Source organism: Prenolepis imparis, unplaced genomic scaffold (assembly GCF_030444845.1).
Source record: "Prenolepis imparis isolate NDT839.2.m4 unplaced genomic scaffold, iyPreImpa1.0 SCAF_13, whole genome shotgun sequence".
NCBI lineage: Eukaryota > Metazoa > Arthropoda > Insecta > Hymenoptera > Formicidae > Prenolepis > Prenolepis imparis.
The window spans coordinates 1122395-1142752 of NW_028141171.1; the positions used below are offsets into that span (position 1 = coordinate 1122395).

Below are 20358 nucleotides of genomic sequence, written 5' to 3' on the forward strand. Positions count from 1 at the left end.
TTAAATATACATTTTCTTGTAATATTCCTTTCAATATAATAGGACCCGTATATAATAAAAATTGCCGATATTCTGTGGCTTTCCAATGTTTCATGTACTTTAATGATCTTGGTTTTCGAGCAAAATCAGAAGGAATATAATTGCGTAACTTTATTAGTTTCTTAGAAATTTTTTCTTTGTCTAAATTTGATAATCTTGTCTTAAGTGATCCTGAAAGCCATAACATAATAAGTTTACGCATAACATCCAAACATACCAGGTGCATATAATCTAGTGGCACATTTGTAAGCCTAGATTTGGTATATTTTTTAAAATTGTGTCACCAGTTTGATAATCAAGATTATAAGATTCAGTAAAAAATTCTTTATCATTACGTAACATCATATTAGATGTGTATGGAAAACATATATGTCCTTCTATATTATCACCTTCAATAATGCATTTAGTGCAACTATTATATCCAGTGTGTCCTTTTACATTTAAAATAAATGATTTAGCAGGAACGTCACAAATTATTGCTTTAATTTCGACTTTTATGATCTGTCCCTCATAATCAATCCCATTATTTATAAAAGCAATAGCATCATCTACAAACATTTTTAAAAACTCGTTTGCATTTTTTGGTTTTCCTTCACCATAATATAAGGCAATGACATATACATTGTTTATAATATTATCTGCACATAATATTGGCCATAAACTCTTTGCGGAAGACTTATATATAGGTAAACCATCAATATTTATAAATAATTGAATGTTATCAAGAGCAAAATTCAATCTTTTACGTTCTTTAATAATTTTTAGAAGAGCTTTTTCGAGACCTAAGTGGCAGTAATCTCCGTTTTCAATTTGTATAATTTCAGTTGATTTAGGAGTTTGCAATAATGTACGTGGATCTTTAGGCAAAGTATAATTAGTGTGTGTTTGCAATATCTGTAAAAGGCGACGGAGTGATTTATGTGATATCTTTACTTCAATAGCCCATTTACTTATGTCATGTATAAAAGTTTCGTTATCATTTAAACACAGATTTTCATAATTGTTATCGACTATAGCTTGCAGCTTATTTGCATCCATGTAATTTTGTATCATACAGGCATTATTTTCATTCAGAAAGTTAATATTATTTTCATCACTTTCATCACTTTCATCACAAGATTGATTTAGATTTCTATCTGAGTATACTTTATCAGAATCACATAAAGATGAAGCATTCTCATCAACAACAATTAGTTGATCATTATTATTATTAATTATTGCCATAGAATCCGCAGAATCAGTCTGATGAGTTATCATATTCATATCTGTTACTGTGTTTCTTGCTTCGTTTATGTCTTGCACTATAAAATATTGAGTGTTTTCGTTTGCGACCCATATTTTTCACAAAAAATATTTTTTTTCCTAAATATACATATACAATGAAAAAAAGATATCTTGTTACAATAAATATGAAAAAATATAAGACAAACATAAGACAAAAAAATATTGTATATATACTAACCTTAATTTTTATGTTGATGTTTTTCACTTTCGTGTTAAATCACTTCTTATTGCTAAGTGATCTTCTGAGATCACTTATTTTGAGTCAAAATGTCCTCTTATGCAAATAAAAAACACGTGCTGGTACACCAACAGACAACAATGACTGCGTATACGCTGCAGAGCGTTTTGGGCAACGTGTACGCGCCTACACGGTCACGCTTGCATTAGGGTTAGGTAAGGTTAGGTTACATTAAGTAGCGTCCATTAACGGTGACGTGATTGATTCTTTTACTTTTAGAACAAATCAACGTCAAGTCTTGACAAGATGACAACTTAGCAGTCATTCTGCTGAACGCGACTATTTTAAAGAAAAATATTTCAAATAAAAGTTGTTTGATTCAAAGGAGGTCATAAAGTAGATGATGCCCTTTATTTGATGTATTTTTTAAGAGATATTTGAAGTGGTGTTATTTTAAATTGGACACCCTAATATATATTGAGTTATAGCAGTAATAAATAAATAAATATAAATTATTTATTAAATATATCATAAATTAACCTTTATTTTTCTAATTTTAATTGTTGATCGTCACAGCACAACATCTTTATGATGTTACTGTGACATATTTTTGCTATGGGGATTTTTTATCATTATTGTTACATTTCGTGATATACTAGTTATATCAATGTGACATTTTTGATGATATCACTGTAACATCATAAAGATGTGCTGTGACGATTGTGCTGTGACGATTAAATATATTTTTTATCGTCACAGCACAACATCTTTATGATGTCACTGTGACATTTTCTTGCTATGACAGATTTTTTTATCCTTATTGTTACATTTCGTGATATACTAGTTATATCAATGTGACATTTTACAATGATATCACTTCAATTGTGATCACTGTTACCTTCCAATAATCTCACAATGACATCACAGTGACATCACATTTTTTTGTCACCTTGTGACTCTATTGTGAGCTTATTGTGATGTCACTGTGACATTTTTTGCTATGGGGGATATAATCTATAATTATATGTAAGATCATTTTACAATACGTAAATTGTATCACTGTAACATTTTAATTGCATTTTTTTATTTATTCCAATATTTTATCCATCCAATTTTTGAATTTAACAAAATCAGTTTAATTTCTAATTTCTAGGGTTGAAATCAAACTGATAGGTATAGTTATCATATATACTTTTAATAAATTTTATTAGCTATTCTTTGTAAGCTATATATTTGTTAGAAGTAAATGGCAGATTTAGTTGTTCATGTCTTTTTATTTTCTATCTCTCTTCTTTGGTAAACATATGGTTGTTTCCTTTAGTTATTTTTAGTTTTCACTAGTTTTAAGTTGGCGCGTTTTTTCGCTTCTTCGTTTTTTTCCTGTCTAGGCTAAACATGTGTGCATTTTATTACTACAAATATAAGTATTTACTTAACAAAGTTATCCAACTTTTCTTATATTGCGCACCCATAAATTTCCAGAGCTAACAATATTCTCATAACTAAAACTTAAGTACGAGATAGACAGAGCATAGACAGCGTCACATAGCTGTAAGCGAACGAAGTAGCATAAATGTATTTTATATATAACTAGAACAACACAGGCGCGCGCTTCGCGCGCGCCATTTATACTTTTACATTATATAACACGAACACAAATAATGCGATCAATTACGCGGTATCTTCCCTCGATATTTTATACAACGATGCGATGCAACTGCGAACTTCGACTTAATTCGAGAAAGTCTCGAACCACGCTTTACACTCATATTAGAAAATAAAAAACTATAGAATTTCAATATAAAAGTTATTCAACTTTATATTCACATTTTTTGCATAAAAAATTATTCAAAAAATTATTTACAATTCTATAATATATAATATAAATAATGCGTTTTATTTTAGTTGGATTTTTAAACCTCAAAAAAAATATTAAAAGATTATTATTTATATAATAATTTAAATAATTATACTTTATGTAATTAACTAATGTTTTTAATATTATTATTACAAATAAGTTATTAAATAAATAAATTAATTAATTAAAAATTAATTATTAATTATAAAATTAAAATTGAAAATTATTTATTTATGTAATTAAAAATTAAATATAACTTTAAATAATAACGACATTATGTTAAAAGCGTGATTTTGGAACACAGCTGAAGGGCTGCGTTCACATAGCTTACCCGAGTAACTCCAAGTGTATTCCCTCTCTTTCTACATCACTTCTCTCTCAATAATGTAGAAAGAAAGGGAATGCACTCTGAGTTACTCGGGTAAGCTATTTGAACGCACCTAAGAGAGAGCACATAAAGTTCACGTAAAAAATGACCCTGTGCTTCTTGCATCTCTTTTAGGCTATTTGCGTTCGAGTATGTTCTCGCTCGAACGAGAGAAAGAGAGAGATAGTGCAATAGGTTTCAGAAGAACAAACCACTTAGAAACAAAATTGAAAATGATTGGTTCTTATTTTTACAATCAACCAATCAACATAGAGTGTTGATAAGACGACAACTTAGCAATTGTTTTTCTGAACGCGGCCAGTGCCTATAGTGGTGCCATTTTTGATACACTGCTCGTTGCCAGCGTGTATCAAGTAGTATATAATGTAAGGAATAACTCTAGAAAACCCTAGATAACCTTACTCGTAAGGCTAAGATGGCGGTAGTTGCCGGTGCAAGCGGCAACTACATATAGGTTTGCGTCTTTTGTTATATTCGCGAGACGTGATTGGCCAAGTGTGGCAATCGAGGAGTGAGTGCCGGTTTTGCGCGGCAGTAAGTTAGTCTTTGTGGAGACCAAGTCGAGTGAGGATCTGTACCTGAAATATATTCTTTTGCTACGGATACCTCGTGTTTCGTCGCACCTACCCAACGCACGTTTACCACGTCCCTTTTGCCAGTCAATCCTTGACCTTCTGGTTATTCTCCCGAATAACCTCACATTAATTATCACGTCACTTACAGCCTCAGAAGTGGGATCGAGGCTTTCCTCGTACGTGCGAGTAGTGTGCTCAGTTTCCTGGCTCAGCCCTTTTCACGAGTCGGCATTAGTCTTTTATGCGTCTCACGTCGGTCGTTGTTTTTTCCCGTCGGTTGCGTAAGTAAGTACCGCGCGTTGAAGTGAGTACGCGTGTATGGTGGGATTGACCATTTACGTGGATCTCGGTCTAGCCATTTTGTACACGTGGATTCAACAAGAGGGGAGGAGGTAACCATATTGGAAAAGGCGCGCGCAAAGAGAAGAAGTGATACCTCTAGTGCGGGCACGTCGAGAACGTTCACGGTGTCAATCGTATCGAACATTGAACTCGTCGGCAGGAACTGTTACGCTGAGGTTTATAGAGTGAATTTTTTTTTATTTTTCTCTCTCTCTTTCCATTGAACGCACGGGCGGTGTTAACCACATTGAATGCAGGGTGAAGAAAGCATCCCCTCCGTTGTCCACCACCTTGGCGTGGTGGGAGGGCTCACCCTTCGCAAGGGGATAGCCTTGCGAGGGGTGCTAAGAGTGGACAGTGCCTCATATCTTGAGGCACGCTTGCCCCCGGTTTCTGGGGACTCCCCCTAGTTTCCGGGGGTTCCTCCTTGAGTCTTCCCACAGTCTTGGGGGCCCACTTCCCCGTTAGAGCCTCGGCTCGTAGGTGGTAAGGGATGGCGACCCGGAATTCAAACGCCCGGTGGCATGGCACCGTTAGGAGAGGACACTGCACGGCGCATCGGCGCTTGTCCTCCCGCCATGCAGTCTGCGGCCTCGGCCGCTGAGGTTCTGTGCCGTGTCTCTGGGGGGGTGTTTTTCGGGGTCTTTCCCGGGGGATGTCCCCGCGGGGTCTCGGGGTGGGATTTTCGGTGGCGGGGGCCGCAGGGGGAGGGGACCAGCCGTGACTACCCGAGGGGCTTTGCCCGGAGTTTACCCGAGGGGCATCGCCCGGAGGGAGTCACGGCGGTCAGTCGTCGGGGCCGCTCGGACGTTTCCGAGGCGGGGCCCGGCGACGAGAGAAGAGCCTCAGGGTGCTGGTTGGGGGTCTCCAGGCTGGGTAGCCTGGGTCCCCGTCCCAGCGTCCCTGGGACTAGCCGTTCCCGGGCCACTCGGACGTATTCCGAGCTCGGGCCGGGACGGCGGAGTAGACCACGCGTGGTTACCCGAGGGGCTTTGCCCGTAGGGGTTATCCGAGGGGCATCGCCCAGAGGGTGCCACGCGGGTCTGCCGCTGGGGTCGCTCGGACGTTTCCGAGGCGGGGCCCAGCGGCGAGAGCAAGTACTCTTGGCCGGTCGGGACCGTTTCCCCTTCCGAACCGGCCGGCGGGAGAGGCGTGGTCCCTTCCACCGGACGTAATTACCGGTGGGGGGACGGCTGGTCGCCACGGCGTGTAGGGCAGGGCCGAGGAGCGGCGACCCTGTCCGAAGCGTCCGTGGGGCCCCCCGGGTGGCGCCACCTGCTGCGGTACCCCCGTTGTCGGAGGCGGGGGTCCCCTGAAAGCCCGTGTAGGCGTCAAAACTCACACGGGTGAGTAAGGGGCTCGGGGTCGGCCGGGGTGCGGTATCCCCCGGCCAATGACGTATGTCCCCTCCCCGGGGGAACTTGGGGCCCGGCCTTGGGGAGTGGCCGGTCATGTTTCGGGGCACCCCTTGGCCGGTGGGGGTATACCCTGGGGGACGGAGCCGCAGCGGGACAGCGGGAAAAAAGAAGATGAATACCAACACACAAAAAACTACACAGGATGGGGCGAAAGCGCAAGGCGGACCAACGGTCCAAGAAAGGAAAGACTCTTGCACCTCAATAGAGGAAGGACAGGAGCACATCTGGCAGGGAGAACGACTTAAACCATTCTCGATAAATCTGATCAGATTTGATTCGGAGGAGAGTGTCGGCTCGGACCAAACGAGGACATCAAGTAAAAAAGGCAAGGGAAACGCTGCCAGGGCGGAGCGCGTAAGCAAGGACTTGGCCCGGGCAAGAAAAAGGACCGAAGCCTACAACAAGAAGAGAGGATTAAAAGACTCCGAGAACGAAGAGAATACCGAGGTGGACACATCTAGTCTACATAGCGAAGGGGACGACACGCAAAGGGAGCCTACTGCAAAGGCTGCTCCCTGGGAAAAAGACTTTCCTGGCCTCTGCATAAAACCGCACATGTGGCATGAACAGAGGCAAGAGAGAGAGGAAGAGGCGGAGGGGGAACTACCCCGGATAACCAAAGGGAGGGGATCTGGCCGCCCAGAGACTACCGGTGGATTCCGGAAACTTAAGGCGGAAAAGGCTAGAAAAGAAGAGGAGGAAATACGCCACGAAAAAGAGGTGCTGAACCCCATCTACAAGCCCCCACCAGGGAAGTCACTTAACGACTTCCTTGGAAATATAAAAGTAAAAGGGAAAGAATTCCAAATGGCATCTGTACAAGACCTGGAGGCAGTAGTGTCAAAGAGGGCAATGGACCTATATAAAGTGGTCGTTATGTCCAACCAGATGAAGGGCACCTACATCAAACAGGTAAAGGAAGCAGCCGCCGATATGTGCGCTGCGGCCACGGCTCTGGCCTTAAGGGCCCAGAACACAATAGAGGTGCCTCTCGAAAAACAAGTGGAAGAGTTGTACCACCAATTGCAACTAATAAGGCTGGAAAACCAGCAACTAAAGCAAACGGTGGAACAACTCAGTAAAAGAAGGGCCAGCAAATCGCTCCATCCGATGGAAACCAAGGAAACAAGGAAAGGACCGCCAGTGTTCCGATTAGGGACCGGCTGGCCGCGCATGTGCGAGCACGCGGCATCAGTGAAGTATCTTGTACTAGGGAAAAGAGGCACCGTTACCCCCCCGGTTACATTTAGAATTTAGAGTATTAAAAAAATTTTTTTTAATATATTAAAAAATAAAACATATACATATATATTTAAAAAAATATTTAAAATTTAATTATTTTATAAATATTAATTATAATAAAAAATAAAAAGGAAGGGAAAAAGGTGATATCATTAAATAAAACACTTTTTACATCAATAAAATAAAAATCTTTAATTTGGCAGAAACTTCAAAGAATACCAACATTTGTTGCAAGGGTAAGGAAAACTGCCAAAAACCTTAATATTCATTAATAAACAAAAATTATAATTAATTATAAAATTATAAAAATAACATTTTATCTTAAATTAAAATATTAAATAACAAAAACTAAAATAATATTACACAGCATTGAATAATAATTTAAAAAAATATTGCACAGTATTTATTAATTACAAAATTATAAAAATTGCACATTTTTCTTAAATTAAAATCATTATAATAAACAAAAATAATAATGCATAATATTCAAGTACTTCTATATTATCACAGATATATATTAAATATGTATCATAATATTCTATTATAATAAAAAATTATTAACATTAATTAGAATATATAACTAACATACATAAAAGTCATTTTGGCTAGATTATTATTTTATTTTCCATATAAATTTTGCGGATTGTGTAATTTCAAATGTCCGGAATCAATTTCAAAATTTGTACAATTAATGCCTTCAGCTTGAAAACTCGATCGTATTGTACACATCGCGGAAACAGTTTCATTTGATAATCTATTTCTTTTTTTATTTTTAATATCGGTAACTATTGAAAATATTCGTTCCGCTTCTGCATTAGAGTGAGGAAAAGAAAGAACTGCTTCGACTAATAATTCTAAATTTGGAAACATTTTTTCTCCATCAAAATTTTTAAATTCTAATATTTTCTGCCACATAGAATCGATCTCTAAAGAAGCTAACTCTACTTTTTCTTCGTTATTAAAAACGGACGGCAAAATTCTCCACTCAAAAGCTAATTTTGTAATTTCAATATGTTCTAATATACGCGTTGCAATAAAAGTTAAATCTTTAAATTGGACTCTAGCTTCGTCATGAAGAGCAATTTTCGGCTGTAAGAACATTAATTGTTGGAAAACAGTATCTCTATACGGTAAACGTTTTAACATTTCGCGAACAGCAGTTACGTAAAATTTTAAACAATTTAATTTAATTTCTCGCGTGCATTCTGAAGGTAGTGCTTCTAAAAAACTCTCACATTCCGATCTAACATATATATTATTTATGTCTTGAAAATTGTATTCATCTTCTATATTTAAATCAATAATAGATTCTAACGCTTTTTGAATTAAAAAATTTTGACCTATTTCGCGAACTAATCGTTGACTATTTTCATACAATGTATGAATTAAAACCTTACGAGATTGAAAAAGGGCATTAAAACTATTAAAAAATTTAACGAATATTTTAAAAATAATAAATATGCTTTTAATGAATTATCATTTAACTGATTTAAAATAATTTCCGCGGATTTTAATTTATCTTCGACTACAGCTAAAATAAAATAATTTTTTAAAACTTCCCAATTATTTAATAATCTAACAACGCATTTATGTAATATTAACCACCGAGTACTTGATAATTTTAAAATTTTATTTCTTTCCACATGAAAAAAATCCTGAAATTCACCTAAAATTGCACATCTCTTTGCACTACCCGAGATATAAGTTGCAACTCCTCTAATCAAATTTTCGCACGACTCTGGAAGTTTTTCACAAGCTTTACTTGCTACAAGCGCGGATGAATGGCAAATACAATTTAATGTAACAAGACCCGGTATTTCTAATTTTAAGCGCGACATAAAAGAATTATTGGATCCAATCATTACAGATGCATTATCACTTGCCATTCCCACAATATTTCTTAAAGGAATTTTTTTTTATCTAACATTTTTAAAACTTTCGAAAATTTTGTTCGCGGAACAATCTGTTGCGTCCATAGATAATAAATCTAACAATTGCGTTCTTACTTTTTTAGTCAAAGGTGAAACATATTGCACAAGAATACACATAAGTTTAGTATCCGAAATATCAGTACTTTCGTCTATTAAAATCGAAAATTTACAATTTTGAATAATTTGAATTAATTTTTCTGTTTCTTGTTTCGCGATTACTTTTTTAACAATTTTTGTGCACTTATCTCGAGCCAGTGAAAGATCTGATACAACTTCAGGGACTATGCAGATATCTTTCAATAGTGGAATTAAATGATCCGCGGCATAAAAAGAAACATTATGTTCAGCAAAAAATGCTGCTAATTTTATTTCGGCGCGTTTAACTTTATCTTTATGTGAAAGAGTAACTCTACTATTCGCGGTGTCTGTAAAATTAATATTAAAATTTTTAGAATTTAGTTTTTCTAAATGTTGGACCGATTGTGCATGTTCAATTAAATTTGATTTACAACATCTGATGGCTTTATTACATGCCGTACATAAAGCTTTATCTAATGTAGGATGTGGAGCCAACCATCCTTTAAAAATATTATCATCTAGCCATGACATTTGAAATTTACGGACTCTTTGTTTTTTAATAGCTCCTTTTTCTGCAGAGTCCATTGTTCATTATAATTAATTAAATAATAATTAAAACTTACCTTATTATATAGTCCTCTCTGCTGCCATAACCGCCGTAATCGTCCGATCGTCCGATCCCTAACCGTCGTTCACGATCCCGCATCCCGCCCCCGCCAAGCGCCAAGATACTACATGCGTACATATGTACGTCACTGTATCTTTCTGGCCGCGCATGCGCAAAAGCACGCATGCGCGGCCAGCCGGTCCCTAATCGGAACACTGAGGACCGCTCGGCGCAAATGGTGAATGCGCTAAAACAAGGACGAGGAGGTGGGTCGAGGGGACCTCACTTCCACCCGAAGGTGGGGAGACCCCTTCGACCCGGAGGGAAACCAGGGAAGCTCCACTTCCGCCTTTCGGCGGGGAAGCCTCCCCGACGAGAGATGTAGAGATGCGGGGGGTCTCACCATCACCACACGGTGAGGAGATCCCCGGCATCTCTGATGTCGTAAGGAGGGTAAGGGAAGAAAAGGAAGCAGAGAAGACGGAGGATGAGGAAGACCTGTCTCTCCTCAATAAAATGGACCCTCCATCTTCTCAGCAAAGAAAGGATTGTTCCCCCACGGCAGCTGGGACACTGCATGTCCGAAAGGGGAACACGGAATATACCATCCCGCAGAACGGCGGTGAAAGGGAGATCGAGGAGAAAGAGAAACACATGGCGTTGATCGCCATGATGGAAGGAGTCTTCGTCAGACTACTTGACGAGAGATTCGGGTACCCGATCCCCACCTACGGGGAAACCCGAAGAGCTGAGAAGGAGGCAAAGCTGAATCAGGCCAAACAGCAGCAACAAAAACAACAACTGCAGAAGAAGGCACTACCGGCAGCGGCCAAACAAGTAGCCCCAGTAGAGGACAAGAAGGCTATAAAAGCCAAGCCGGTAGTAAGGGGGGTGGAGACGCTGCAGAGGGCAGTCAGGATACTGCCTGCCGCAACGTTAAACCCACCCGCCCGACCGGCAACACAAAGGTTTCCTAAAAGCAAGACACCGAAAGAAAAGAAGGAAGGGGAAAAACCATCCCCTCAGCGGATGACTAAGGGAGATGGACAGGAGAGGAAGGGGAAAAGCCCCAAACTTTGAAGAAGGAGGAAGCGCCCCAAGCCATCAAAAAGGACACCTCCTGGACAGAAGTGGTTTCAAAAAAGACCAGGAAATCTAAAGCAGCAGAAATAGCTGCAAAAGAGGTGAAAGCGGGGGAGGTGGCTACGAAGAGAAAGGCTGCTAATCCCCCCACTCCGAAGCCGGCAAACCAGGCGCGATTACCCACGAAACGGAGGGAGCCAAAGAGCGCGGCTGTGACTGTGACGTGTCCTCCTGGAAAGTACGAGGAGACTATCCGGGAGGTACGTCAAAAAGTGGACATCGTGGGTCTGGGCATTCAGGGCACAAAAATTAAGAGGGCCATAACTGGCGCATATATTTTTGAGATCCCGGGGGCAGGTAGTCAAGAGAAAGCAGACAAGCTTGCCCTCGGAATGAGGGAGGCCCTCAGAGGCAAGGAGGGAGTGCGAGTGCAACGCCCGACCAAGATGGCGGAATTAAGACTCCGGGGGCTCGATGAGTCAATAAGAGCCCCCGAAGTCGTGGAGGCAGTCGCCATTGCTGGCGACTGCGAGCAGGAAGAAATCCACCTGGGGGAGATTAGGAAAACCCCAGGTGGTATAGGAATAGTGTAGGTTCGCTGCCCCTTAAAGGCAGCGAATCTAATAATGAAGACGGCCCAAATTAAAATTGGATGGGCACTCGCGCGCGTGGAGATGTTGGAGACGCGGCCCCTCCAGTGCTACAAATGCCTGGAGGGGAGGCACGTGCGCGCGCGGTGCCCAAACAATGTAGACCGCAGCGGTAGCTGCCAAAGCCGGGATCGCCCGTTAAGAAAACGGAAAAAAGGAAGGAACCCCAACAACAAGAGGAAATCCCCCCCCTTATCGATCTCGATGTCGTGACAGAGGAGCCCAAAGAACAAAGGGCTCCAAGGACAGGGGAGGGAAAGAGAGGAGGAGGAGAAGATCCCGGAAGGAGGTGCTAAAAGAAGCTTGTGATGCAGCCATGCCCAGGGTAAAGAATTGGTCCCTCCGAAAAGCATATTGGTGGTCGGAGGAAATCGCCGAAGCGAGGCGATCCTCCGACCACGCAAGGAGAAACGTGCAAAAGAGGAAGAGGCTCGAGCGGATAGATCCCGAGGGTTATCAGGACGCGTGGGATGCGTACAAAGAAAGACGCGATACCCTGCGCGTTCTGATCAGAAAGGCCAAGGCGGGAGCCTGGGAGGAATTGCTCTCCTCCCTGGACGAGGATCCGTGGGGGCGCCCTTACCGCATAGTTTTAAACAAACTCAGAGGTGGGGGGCCCCCATAACGGAAACTTTAGACCCCCAATTTATTGGCCAAGTCGTAAGCACCCTGTTCCCGCTGGAGGAGGGAAACACAAACCCGATTCCGGCGCGGGACTGGGTGTGGGACGAGACGGCCATGGGGGTCACGGGAGGAGAGCTCCAGAAAGCCATCGGGAAGATCAAGAGCGGAAAAGCTCCAGGTCCCGATGGCATACATGGAAAAGCCTGGGCTCTCGCCTACCGGGGTCTGGCAGAGCCCATGCGGAGGTTGTATAACGAATGCTTCCGCATGGGCTCATTCCCACGAGAGTGGAAGGAGGCGCATATAGTCCTCCTTCCCAAAGAGGGCAAACCGAGGGATGTGCCCTCGGCGTATAGACCAATTTGCCTAATAGACGAGGCGGGTAAGATCCTGGAAAGGATCATCGTCGACCGTCTCGTCTACCATTTGTCCCGAAATGGTCCCAATTTAAGCGATGGGCAATACGGCTTCCGCGTCGGGCGATCCACCGTGGACGCGATACTGCGGGTTCGCTCGATTGCGGGGGCCGTTGCGAAGGAAGGCGGGGTGTTGTTGACAGTTTCGTTGGACATTTCCAACGCCTTCAACACCCTGCCATGGCACCGGATCGGGGAGGCCCTGGAATATCATAGGGTTCCCCCGTATCTGGTGTCGATTTTGAGGGACTATTTCAGGGACAGGCAATTGGCCTATACAGACAGAAACGCCGAAGAACAAAGATGTCGTATGTCGTGCGGGGTTCCACAGGGGTCAGTGTTAGGACCCCTAATGTGGAACCTGGCATACGACGTCGTTCTTCAGACTGCCCTCCCCCCTGGCTGTCACGCGGTATGTTATGCCGATGACACACTGGTGATGGCTGGGGGGAACTCGTGGGAAGACGCCATCGCTCGAGCCAACTTGGCAGTGAACCGCGTCGTGCGACTCATTCATCAGATGGGGCTTAAGGTGGCGCCTCAGAAAACTGAGGCCGTCTTTCTTCACGATGGCTCTCTGGGGCGCCACCAGAAGCCCGCATCACAGTGGAGGACACCACCATAGAGGTGGGGGCCCATATGAAGTACTTGGGCCTCCACCTCGATGGCAAGTGGACGTTCCGCTAGCACTTCCGCCAAATATCCCCCAGGGTGGAGAAGGCAGCAATGGCGCTGCAACGCCTGCTGCCAAACCTTAGGGGACCGGGCGGAGGTGTTCGTCGACTGTACGCCGGAACAATTCATTCCATGGTTCTGTACGGAGCCCCGGTATGGGAGGAGAGTCTGGGGGCCGCCCGCGGTGCAAAAAATGCCTTAAGGCAATTGCAAAAGCGGGTGGCCAACAGAATATGCCGGGGTTACCGGACAGTGAGCTGGACGGCTGTGGGGGTACTAGCAGGAGTACCCCCAGTGGAGATGCTCGCCCGCATGTACGCAGATGTGTACAAGCGTACAAGAGAATATCAGCGGGCGGGCGTCCCAATAACGGAGGGCCTCCGGCGTACGGTGAGAGTCCACGCCCGACGGGCGCTGATCCAAAGGTGGAAGGACAGCCTCATGGATCCGAGGCTGCCGGGTCAGCGCACCGTCGGGGCCATACGGCCCTGTCTAGAAGACTGGCTGGACAGGGCCAAAGGGGTGGGATGTCCTACCATATGACCCAGGTGCTCACAGGCCATGGATGCTTCGGTGAGTACCTGGGTCGGATAGGAAAGGAGCGCACGACGCGGTGCTGGCACTGTGGTCACGGGTGCGATACCGCCCAGCACACACTGGAGGAGTGTGGTGCCTGGGCGGAAGAAAGAGAGGAACTCGTGGCCGCAGTGGGAGGAGATCTGTCATTGCCCTCAGTAGTGAGGCAATGACAGAAAACGATGATGCGTGGAGAGGGTTCTCCTCCTTCTGCAGCACAGTAATGCTGCAGAAGGAGGAGGCGTAGAGGGGGAGGGAGCGAGAGGGAAGAAGAGGAAGAAGAAGAGGAAGGGACGAGGAGACGGATACGGAGGATGGGGCGGGCCCCCTCGTTTCCCGCCGTCAGTGGGCTTGCACACTTGCGGCGGCGGGAATCGGGGGGGGGGGGGGCCCAATAGATGGTAAAGGAGGGATGGGAACGGGCCCCCTCTTCCCGCCATTGATGGGCTTGCCCATTCGTGGTGGCGGGGATCGGGGGGGGGGTGCGTCCCGAATATACCTGTGTCCAATTTGGCCGCGGGATGAGGTCTTTGGGGGGGGGCCGGGGACGCTTAAGTCCCGGCGCTCCCCCCTAGGATCTCACGAGAAATGGGGGCGCGGGTGCATCGGTCTCGCTTAGGCGGGGCAGGCGCGGTCGCGCCCCCAAATGGGCAACCTCCCTGGTTGCGGCCGAATCCTAACTCCCAAGGGAGCGGAGGGAGCCGCAACCGGGGAGGGCGGGGGGAGGGGTCGCACGCCTGTGGTGGTCGCGCACTGCCCGGCCGCATGGGGCGCGACCTCCCCCCTCTTAGACGTAGATGCGGTGGGGCGCCCTCTCACCGGAAGCCGAAAGGCACCGATGGGAGGGCGCAAGCGCCGTAGAGAGGGTCCTTCTCCTTCTGAGAGGGGCCCCCCTGGTGAGGGCCTCCGGGGATGGACGCCGAATCCCCTATCCCTTAGGGAGGGGGAGGGAGCACCACTCCGGAGGCGGGGGGTGGTGGCTCGAGCGGGATACTCGAGCCGTGACCCCGCCCCCCAAACTTTTGGGAGGACGTGGCGTGGGGTCGGTGTCGTCCTGCGCCGCAACCGCGAACAATCCACACGATGCGTGGAGGGAGAGTGTCGTCCCTTTCAGGGGCGGCGCTCTCCCCGAGAAGGAAAAAGGCGGGGGTGCGGCGAGTCGGCATGGGATACCAGCATCCTCGCCGTCCCCCACCTAACGCCCGAGTAGGACATCCGCTGTGGTTTTAGTGCGGTAGATCTTGGGCCCCCTGATTGATCCATTCGTGGATCGGCCAAGTGGAACAAGGAGTCCCACATAACCCTCATCCCCTACCCGGGAGGTGAGTGGTACCATGAGGTTTCCACAGCGATAGAAAAAAAAAAGGGTGAAGAAAGCATTGACGCGTTTGTGGCGGCAACCGCGTAGACCCGTACCGGGAGCGCGGGAAATTTTGTGTAATTCTTTTTCCTGGTGTGAGAGTGTAAGCACCATGTCCATTTCCAGCTCGTCAATCGAACTGGCGAAGAGTCAGCTCGAAAAACTATCGTTACCCACCTTACGGGAAGAAGCTATGAAATATAATGATAGTTGTCAACTGAACAACATGAGCGATAGGTCGATGCCATTGTGGACCATTTAACAAGGAATGGACACCTTTCAAAAGAAACTACACAGACGGCGGAAGCTAGGGGCGAGGCCTGTTCTCCTGAATCCGCAGAAGGTATAGTTGAAGTAAATTCTGCGCCTCAACTTTTACTTTTTGAGTCAGGTTCACAGAGGCCTCCAGAAAACAAACCCCTCATACAGTCAGACTCGCTGATAGTGGAACAGCTTCGCTTACAGAGAGAGCAGATGGCTCAACAAACGATGATACTGCAGCAAATGTCGCAGTAGCAAGTATTAATGCAGCAGTTGTTCGCTACACTGAATATCAACCAAGGACCTCCACGCAACCTACTACATTTTACAGATAATATGAGTTCGTTGTTTCTCCAAGACACAGAAGCTCATCCAGTTAATCGAATTCCAGATGTATCAACAGCAGTTGCAGGACATGCCGTCAAATTCCTATCATCCCAGATTCCTACTTTTGGAGGCACAGAGGACGAAGATGTGGAATACTGGATAGAAAAGATTGAAAATGTGGCAGCGATACACAATCTGTCACCAGTGGTGATGTTGGCAGCCGCCACATCCAAAGTATCCAAAACTGCACGTCGTTGGCTGGATTTGACAACAGGAGAAACCAATCGCTCCTGGTCCTCATTCAAATCCGCCATAATCGACCATTTTAAAAAGGAGGTATTGTTTCACGTCACGATGCAGAGGATTGAGGCACGCAGGTGGAATTGTGCATCGGAATCCTTCAGAGACTACGCGATGGACAAACTTGCATTAATGCAACGACTCAAATTAGAAGATTCTGATAAAATTAAGCTGTTGATCAACGGTATAAATAATCTTTCAGTAAAATGTGCTGCAGCTACCCTGCGTTCCAACACATTAAACCAATTTATAAGAGAGGTCCATGAAATAGCAGCGTCCTGTGGTGACTCCTTCAAGAAGTTTCAATGTACAAAGATGGACAAAACCAAGGACATAACCTCAAAAAATAATAAATGCATCGATGGGGCCTCCAGGAAAAGATAGTCTACAATCGTCAGGAGATAAGGCGCAGTCACATTGAGTCTATTGCCACGCAAAGGACCATACCAGAGATAGCTGTCCAAAACTGAAAAAGAAGCAGCAACAGGAGGCTAAAACTACACTTCAGTCCAGTCATCCTTCTTCAGTAGCGGCAGTAGAAGAAACTAAAGGAGAGTCAACCCCGACAGTTGCGTGTGTTCAGAATGTATGTAAGAAGCTAGTCACTAGTAATTCATTAATCGAAGTCAACGAAATTCTAGGAGAAGTTTGTTCAATATATGCGCTCATAGACACAGGCTCCCCGATCTCTTTTATTAATGTGTCAACTTTCATGAAAATTCACAATTATGCCTCTATCTCATTAAAAAAATCAATTAATGTGTACAAAGCCTTAAATAACTTTCCCATAGCAATTGAAGGCTATTTTTCTGCTAATATTAAATTAAAGGCTTTGCCTAACTTGTTAGCTTCCATTGATTTATATGTTCTTAAAGGTGATGCAAGCTCCGCGGATATGATTCTAGGTAGAGACTTCCTCTCAGAACATGAAATTTCCATTTCAATTAAGAATGATAAAAAAGAAGCAAATGATAGATTTGAGCTTTTTTCCGAAATAGCTTCAGCAGAGGTAATCGATAACTCTGATAATAATTTAGAAAGTTACTTCTCAATTTTAGAAACAGACTTTGATCCTTCGGTTAAAAAAGAATTATTAAATACATTAATCCATGTAGAAAATACAGAAGTTGTTTCAGTGTAAGACGATTATTGCGTCAAAATAGCTTTAAAGGATGAGTCGATCTATGCCTATTCGCCAAGACGGTTTGCATGGGCAGAACGCATAAAAATAAGAGAGATCACGGACGACCTGTTAGAAAGAGGGATTATCAAATATAGTTCGTCTCCTTATTGCGCGAGGCAGTAGTACCGGTGCGAAAAAAAACGGATCAATGCGTTTGTGTGTGGATTTGCGCCCGTTAAATAGTAGGGTAATTAAACAGAAGTATCCCTTTCCATTGATTGAAGATTGTTTGTCTCGACTCAACGATAAATCAGTATTCACCCTCCTTGACTTAAAGCAGGCATGTCAAACACGCGGCCCGCCAACAAAAAAACTGCGGCCCGCCGAAACTTCTTGAAAATCTTTTCAAAAAAATTGGTTTGTGAAAAACGATGTCAAATATTTTCTAAAAAATAATATTAAATTGTGATTTTGTATATTTTTCATTATAGTTTCTATTTTTGTTTTTTATAAAAAAAAATAAAATATTTTTTATTATAAATAATAAATAAATAAATGTGATCTGATGTTCTAGATGTCGGCCAATAGAGCCAAGCGCGAAAATTAATTTCTAATTTTTCGGAACAGTATCTCTTGGTTTGAGATCACTGAGTTCCATTTGATTAATTATCAATTAACCTCGTACTTACAATGGAAAAATAGGCGAGAAAAATATAGGTCCGAAAAGTCGCTGAAGCGGGAATTGAACCCGCGTCTTTCGCTTTCCGGGCGACTGCTCTTACCACTAAGCTATTCAGACCCTTTCGATTCTATATTTTTCATTTGCCTTCTAAATTAGATGTTTTTGTAAATAACGCCATGATTAGGCCCAGGCGTAAACTTAAGAAAATATATTTTTTATTTAATCGGCTCTCAATATTAATAAATAATAAATAAATAAATGTGATCTGATGTTCTAGATGTCGGCCAATAGAGCCAAGCGCGAAAATTAATTTCTAATTTTTCGGAACAGTATCTCTTGGTTTGAGATCACTGAGTTCCATTTGATTAATTATCAATTAACCTCGTACTTACAATGGAAAAATAGGCGAGAAAAATATAGGTCCGAAAAGTCGCTGAAGCGGGAATTGAACCCGCGTCTTTCGCTTTCCGGGCGACTGCTCTTACCACTAAGCTATTCAGACCCTTTCGATTCTATATTTTTCATTTGCCTTCTAAATTAGATGTTTTTGTAAATAACGCCATGATTAGGCCCAGGCGTAAACTTAAGAAAATATATTTTTTATTTAATCGGCTCTCAATATTAATAAATAATAAATAAATAAATGTGATCTGATGTTCTAGATGTCGGCCAATAGAGCCAAGCGCGAAAATTAATTTCTAATTTTTCGGAACAGTATCTCTTGGTTTGAGATCACTGAGTTCCATTTGATTAATTATCAATTAACCTCGTACTTACAATGGAAAAATAGGCGAGAAAAATATAGGTCCGAAAAGTCGCTGAAGCGGGAATTGAACCCGCGTCTTTCGCTTTCCGGGCGACTGCTCTTACCACTAAGCTATTCAGACCCTTTCGATTCTATATTTTTCATTTGCCTTCTAAATTAGATGTTTTTGTAAATAACGCCATGATTAGGCCCAGGCGTAAACTTAAGAAAATATATTTTTTATTTAATCGGCTCTCAATATTAATAAATAATAAATAAATAAATGTGATCTGATGTTCTAGATGTCGGCCAATAGAGCCAAGCGCGAAAATTAATTTCTAATTTTTCGGAACAGTATCTCTTGGTTTGAGATCACTGAGTTCCATTTGATTAATTATCAATTAACCTCGTACTTACAATGGAAAAATAGGCGAGAGAAATATATAGGTCCGAAAAGTCGCTGAAGCGGGAATTGAACCCGCGTCTTTCGCTTTCCGGGCGACTGCTCTTACCACTAAGCTATTCAGACCCTTTCGATTCTATATTTTTCATTTGCCTTCTAAATTAGATGTTTTTGTAAATAACGCCATGATTAGGCCCAGGCGTAAACTTAAGAAAATATATTTTTTATTTAATCGGCTCTCAATATTAATAAATAATAAATAAATAAATGTGATCTGATGTTCTAGATGTCGGCCAATAGAGCCAAGCGCGAAAATTAATTTCTAATTTTTCGGAACAGTATCTCTTGGTTTGAGATCACTGAGTTCCATTTGATTAATTATCAATTAACCTCGTACTTACAATGGAAAAATAGGCGAGAAAAATATAGGTCCGAAAAGTCGCTGAAGCGGAATTGAACCCGCGTCTTTCGCTTTCCGGGCGACTGCTCTTACCACTAAGCTATTCAGACCCTTTCGATTCTATATTTTTCATTTGCCTTCTAAATTAGATGTTTTTGTAAATAACGCCATGATTAGGCCCAGGCGTAAACTTAAGAAAATATATTTTTTATTTAATCGGCTCTCAATATTAATAAATAATAAATAAATAAATGTGATCTGATGTTCTAGATGTCGGCCAATAGAGCCAAGCGCGAAAATTAATTTCTAATTTTTCGGAACAGTATCTCTTGGTTTGAGATCACTGAGTTCCATTTGATTAATTATCAATTAACCTCGTACTTACAATGGAAAAAATTAGAAATTAATTTTCGCGCTTGGCTCTATTGGCCGACATCTAGAACATCAGATCACATTTATTTATTTATTATTTATTAATATTGAGAGCCGATTAAATAAAAAATATATTTTCTTAAGTTTACGCCTGGGCCTAATCATGGCGTTATTTACAAAAACATCTAATTTAGAAGGCAAATGAAAAATATAGAATCGAAAGGGTCTGAATAGCTTAGTGGTAAGAGCAGTCGCCCGGAAAGCGAAAGACGCGGGTTCAATTCCCGCTTCAGCGACTTTTCGGACCTATATATTTCTCTCGCCTATTTTTCCATTGTAAGTACGAGGTTAATTGATAATTAATCAAATGGAACTCAGTGATCTCAAACCAAGAGAAGTACTCTGCGTTGATACCACTGCT

At 42.9% G+C, this 20358-nt stretch overlaps 1 protein-coding gene and 1 pseudogene across 1 annotated transcript in view; both read right to left on the reverse strand.

Moving 5' to 3' along the window:
• The window catches only part of LOC145944770 (uncharacterized), a 255432-nt gene that overhangs the window by 201784 nt on the left and 33290 nt on the right, over positions 1 to 20358 (reverse strand). The gene's annotated exons all lie outside the window — the stretch shown is intronic.
• Positions 8850 to 9918, reverse strand: LOC145944716 (protein FAM200C-like; annotated as a pseudogene).